General features: G+C 35.4%; 1 pseudogene; it reads right to left on the minus strand.

The window, feature by feature from the left end:
• LOC141387751 (prolyl endopeptidase pseudogene) lies at positions 1 to 2,671 on the minus strand (annotated as a pseudogene).
• Between the last annotated feature and the right edge of the window lie 3,953 nt (positions 2,672 to 6,624).

Here is a 6,624-nt window from a genome sequence, read left to right on the forward strand (position 1 = left end):
TTTTTTATGTTTTTAATATTCAATATTTTATTCAATATTATATATTCACATTTACATTTAGGTTTAGGATACGAAATTTACACTTCCAAAAACAGCTTCTTTCAATTTGTTTTAAAAATCAACCTTATCTATTTTAAGGCTACGTAGGAAAAAGCACAATATGTCAGTATAATCTTCAATCAATTTATGAATTGGTTTACCATCGGCATGACCAGTATTCGTATAGACACGTAAGAGTATTGGATTTTTCTGGTACACCGAATTGCGAACAGCCTCATGAAGAGCAGCAGTAAATTTCAACGAATGCAGAGGACTTACACGATCATCATGGTCAGCAGTTATTATCAAAGTTGTGGGATATTCTTCCGCCGATGAGTTTGGCGTATGGACATTATGCAGCGGGGAATATTTCAAGAGATTTTCGAAATGTTGCTTATCATCGGGATTTCCATATTCCGAATTCCATTGATGACCACCGGTAAATTTATGATAACGTAACATATCCATAACACCCATTTCGGCAACGGCGGCACCAAAGAGATCAGGACGTTGATTGATGCAGGCACCAACCAAAAGGCCTCCATTTGAGCCACCATTTATTACCAAACGATCCTTGGTGGTATAGTTGTTGGCCACTAGGTATTCAGCAGCAGCCTGGAAATCATTGAAAACATTTTGTTTGTTCAACAGACGGCCAGCGTTGTGCCACTTTTCACCAAATTCTCCACCACCACGCAAGCTGGGAAATGCAAGGACACCATCAAAGCTGTTAATAAATATATAATGTAGATTTGGAAATTGAGGAGTTGTTTTGAGGTTAAAGCCTCCATATCCATATAACCAACAAGGACATGGTGTTCTCTGTCCTGCGTGTGGTTTTTTATAGACAATAAACATGGGAATCTTAGTGGAGTCTTTACTTTCATAAAATATCTGTTCCACTTGGTAATTGGACGGGGAGTATCCTTCAATATTAGGCTTAGTTTCCCGCCAAATTTTTGGTGTAAAATTATTCCACTTAAAGTCATAATGATATATTATTCCGGGAACAAGAAACGAAGAAAATTGGTAAAACAATTCGGATTCGTTCTTTTTGGCCATTATATTAAGTATACTACAAATATCCAAATCGAATCTATGCAACAATTTACCAGTTTCAAGGGAATTTATTTGCAATACACTTTTGACATCGTGAAGGTAGTGAAGTACCAGTTTATTATTGTCCACACAATATACATCATCCAAAACATCAGTTGGATGTTCTGGTACCAGGACCTGCCAATTCTTTTCTGCGGGATTTTCGAAATCTATTATTAACACACAATAATTGGTGGCATTTTTGTTCGTGTGGAAATACGCCTTGGAACCGTTGTTTGTTATGAATATATAATGGGCTTCGGATTTGTCAATAATTTTCTTCAATTTCAATTTGGACTTTATCTCAGTCTGGGCCTCCAAATCAGCAATGTATATAGTACTAAAATCCATATCTTTATACGCGCGCACAATCAAGTATTTACCGCCATCGGAGACTTCGGTTGTAAAATGCCAAGAAGGCTCTTCGGGGAATTCAGCAACAAGTATATCCTTGCCCTGAGGTTGTCCAACATAATGGTAATACAATTTCTCATTTTCATTGGATTCAGTTTTAGAACCATCTGTGGAGCCCTCTCGATGGGGATAGCATGAATAGAAAAAACCTTTATTATCCTTGGTCCATGACATGGTGGTATAGTTAACATTATTTAATATTTCATCCAAATCTTTATTCGCCTCTACATCACGTACATAAATCTTTACCCAATCCGAACCATTGGCACTCAGTGAATAAGCCATGAATTTGCCATCGGGGGAGAAGGATGTGTCATGCAATGCAATGGTTCCATCGCTAGACAGGGTATTGGGATCGAAAAATAAATGTGGTTCTCCTTCTAAGCTATCCAGTTGGTACATAGCCTTATGATTCTGCAGACCAGTATTCATCTGAAAATAATAATAGTTGCCATGTTTCATGGGAGATGTATACGTTTCTCGGTTCGTTAGTTTGGTAAGTTTTTCTTTGATTTTTTCACGGTGTTCACAGTGTTCCAGAAAGGTTTGGCTGAGTTTATTCTGTTCTTCAATAAATTTCTGCGTTTCTTCGGAGTCGGGCGTCTCAAGCCAACGATAGGGATCTTTGATTTCTATGCCATGATGCATCTCCACAATGGTATCATCTTTGCGGGCAACTGGGTATTTCATTATGTCGGGGGTGGTACTTGGGGAAGTCATATTGGGGATAGCTGGTGTTAACCTTTAATCATATACAAGCAATGCCACCGATGAACGTTTGATGAAATTCCAATATTATTGTTAAGTTTTTTACGTTTTTTCGTTGTCTCCTATGGTCCAAATCGGAGTAGGAGTTGAAGGAATCTGTCGAAAATAATACAAAAGTTTAAACGATATGTAGCCGTTAAACAAAATCCAGAAACTGGGACTTATGGACTTGGGACTTATCCCCTTACCTGTGATGAAGAAAACCAAAAGTAAATCTTCTTTTAACTTAAGGCACTTTTTAGTTGTTTTTACTTGTACAGCAGACTTTGAAATGTGTAATAAAAACTGAATACCGCTGAGTTGTAAGTCACTTTACGCTTTTGATATGTAATTAAGACTGAAGTTCAAGTCCATCTTTTAAATGCATTTATATATCTGCATTGGCGCTACTCTAAAAAAATTGTTGGTGCTGATAGTATATTTTTGTGTTCTTCGACTGTGGGAATGTAAACTTGCGGTGGTCAGTAATTGTTGCTGATTGCAATTGCGACAAAACGGTTATCAGCACTAGCGATTACTGCTGCAGTGGTAATAATAGTTCTAACTATATAGCGTGTTTGGTGCAGTAAACCAGTGTTTCGGAGTCGAGGTATTTTTGGCTCGACTCCGACTCCAGATCAATTTTTTTCACGACTCCGGCTCCGACTCCGAGGGTAAATTCCTATCCCGCTAAATTTAATAAAATATGCACAAATTTTTAACTTTTTCTGTATTTTTGGCCCATATAGGCTAATCTGTTGATTTTTCGAATATTATACTCAACTATAAAATAAAAATAAGAAGTAAAATTCAATTCTACTTAGTTTCTGTTGAATCTTACATTGGAAAATAGCAACAAAATACAAGTTAGAAGGTATTTGTCGGTTTTGCCAGTTTTTTTGTATGGGAATATTCTGAAAGGAACTTTTATCCGTCAGAAAATATGTGAACATGAAGGGACAATACAAATCATAAGGACTACAGGCAGTACAAATTATAAGCAATTCATGACCAGGTTTTAAAATGGATATAAGTCAACAGTTTAGAGTTCTTCGACTATTTGTCGGTTTTGTCCGTTTTTGGCACGAAAATATTCTGGATGGAACTTTTATCCGTCACAAAATATGTGAAAATGAAGGGGCAATACAAATCATAAGGACTAGAAGCAGTAAAAATTATAAGCAATTCATGACAAGATTTTTAAATGGATATAAGCCAACAGTTCTTCGAGAGCCATAAGAGGTGACACCCAGGCCAAAAAAAGCCCAATAAAAAACTTTCTCTTGATTTTTTTTTCGAAGAAACCCACAAAAATTTTGTGGTAAATTTTTTCCTTCGTCTGAAAGACTTACTAACTTCATCTACTTTCCGGTTTTTTTGTTGAAAAATGTTATGTATGTAGGATAAGAAAATGAATGAGTAAGAAACGCTACCAAATTTGAGGGTGTTTTTCAAATTAATTTTTTGTTTTGAAGCAAAAGCAAAGGAAATAAAATTTCGAAAACTAAAGTTTGGGTTTGTTTCATGCGCACACATTTTTGTTTCGAAACACATACAGGCTGCAAAATGTTTTATGACAACCCAGCCAACAATTTTTGCCGATGGCTCTGATATCAGATTTTTTTCCGAGATTTCGTAACATTTCTTTCCGATTATTTTCCGAGTGCTCTGCACAATCTCGGAAGGGAAATTTTGATTTGTTTTCTTTCCGATTAGTTTCCGAGTACTCTGCACATAATCTGAAAGAATTTTTGATCTGTGTATTTTTCTCGCGAGCAAAAATCCCGAACTCTGGTTGAGAGTTGATTGTATACAAACAACGCCAGCGGCAAGGGAAATTTCTTTGCTTTGTTTGCATGCTGTACCTTGTTTTTTAGTTATTTCGCAGCAGTTAAGTGAGTAAGACGTAGCGGAACAAATTATTGTGTGTTTTAAAACAAATTAAAATTGGAAGTTTGCATACACATTTTGTAAAAAGCTGTTTATAATAACAAATATTGTTAATTCTATTTTAGATACGCCAAATAAAGAACAACATCGTGATGACACATGGAAACTTTATTAGGAAAGTTGTGTTTTATAATTTTGCAAACACACAATATCAGCGGGCAGCAGCAATGAATACTATTAAATTCAACTTGTGAAGATGATGAAATAAAGAATAAAAAATTGGCATTAAACATCCGAACATTTTCCGAAATATAAATCAAATAAAAATAAATAGAAATATAAAACCTTACGAAAATATTCAGATTTTTTTTCCATATATCGGATAAAATATCCGATAATCTTCCGATTTTTTTCCGAATATCGGATCAAACATCCGATAAACTTCCAATTTTTTTCCGAATATCGGATCAAACATCCGATAATCTTCCGATTTTTTTCCGAATATCGGATCAAACATCCGATAATCTTCCGATTTTTTTCCGAATATCGGATCAAACATCCGATAATCTTCCGATTTTTTACCGAATATCGGATCAAACATCCGATAATTTTCCGATTTTTTTCCGAATATCGGATCAAACATCCGATAATCTTCCGAATTTTTTCCGATTTTCGAATGTTCCTTCCGAGTTTTTTCCGAAATTGTGCAGATAATCGAAAATTCCCTTAAAATTTCCCTTTTTTCATTCGAGTTTTTTTGCGAATTCGTTCAGAATTCGGAAAGAAACTCTAATATTCCTTCCGATTTTTTTCCGATAAAACTTTCCGAATTCGTGGGCACCTTCACACAATTTTGTTCCGATTTCTGAACGAATTCGACATCAGAATCGCATACTTGTGCAGAGTTTCGTTCCGAATTCGGAAAAAAATCGGAAAAAATTGTTAGCTGGGAACCCAGCTAACAATTTTTTCCGATTTTTTTCCGAATTCGGAACGAAACTCTGCACAAGTATGCGATTCTGATGTCGAATTCGTTCAGAAATCGGAACAAAATTGTGTGAAGGTGCCCACGAATTCGGAAAGTTTTATCGGAAAAAAATCGGAAGGAATATTAGAGTTTCTTTCCGAATTCTGAAAGAATTCGCAAAAAAAACTCGAATGAAAAAAGGGAAATTTTAAGGGAATTTTCGATTATCTGCACAATTTCGGAAAAAACTCGGAAGGAACATTCGAAAATCGGAAAAAATTCGGAAGATTATCGGATGTTTGATCCGATATTCGGAAAAAAATCGGAAAATTATCGGATGTTTGATCCGATATTCGGAAAAAAATCGGAAGATGATCGGATGTTTGATCCGATATTCGGAAAAAAATCGGAAGATTATCGGATGTTTGATCCGATATTCGGAAAAAAATCGGAAGATTATCGGATGTTTGATCCGATATTCGGAAAAAAATCGGAAGATTATCGGATGTTTGATCCGATATTCGGAAAAAAATCGGAAGATTATCGGATGTTTGATCCGATATTTGGAAAAAATCGGAAGATTATCGGATATTTTATCCGATATATGTATGGAAAAAAATCTGAATATTTTCGTAAGGTTTTATCCGAAAATCGGAAAAAATTCCGGTGATTTATATTTCGGAAAATGTTCGGATGTTTAATGCGAATTTTTTTATTCCTTATTTCATCATCTTCAAATGTTGGATTTAATAGTATTCATTGCTGCTGCCCGCTGATATTGTGTGTTTGCAAAATTATAAAACACAACTTTTCCTAATAAAGTTTCCATGTGTCATCACGATGTTGTTCTTTATTTGGCGTATCTAAAATAGAATTAACAATATTTGTTATTATAAACAGCTTTTTACAAAATGTGTATGCAAACTTCCAATTTTAATTTGTTTTAAAACACACAATAATTTCTTCCGCTACGTCTTACTCACTTAACTGCTGCGAAATAACTAAAAAACAAGGTACAGCATGCAAACAAAGCAAAGAAATTTCCCATGCCGCTGCCGTTGTTTGTATACAATCAACTCTCAACCAGAGTTCGGGATTTTTGCTCGCGAGAAAAATACACAGATCAAAAATTCTTTCAGATTATGTGCAGAGTACTCGGAAACTAATCGGAAAGAAAACAAATCAAAATTTCCCTTCCGAGATTGTGCAGAGCACTCGGAAAATAATCGGAAAGAAATGTTACGAAATCTCGGAAAAAAATCTGATATCAGAGCCATCGGCAAAAATTGTTGGCTGGGAAACGACCGTCTACTGACCGTCTACACTGTTTATGTGTTGTGTATGTGTGTGGTGTGGTTTGTCAATACGATGGTGAGACGACGAGGCCATTCAAAAGAAAACGAGAACAAATTTGAGAGCATTTACCAACCAAGAGAGGAAATATGAGAGTAAATAGTGCAATATAGGGA

The sequence above is a fragment of the Musca autumnalis genome, unplaced genomic scaffold (assembly GCF_047663935.1).
Source record: "Musca autumnalis isolate F117 unplaced genomic scaffold, ASM4766393v1 scaffold_5, whole genome shotgun sequence".
NCBI lineage: Eukaryota > Metazoa > Arthropoda > Insecta > Diptera > Muscidae > Musca > Musca autumnalis.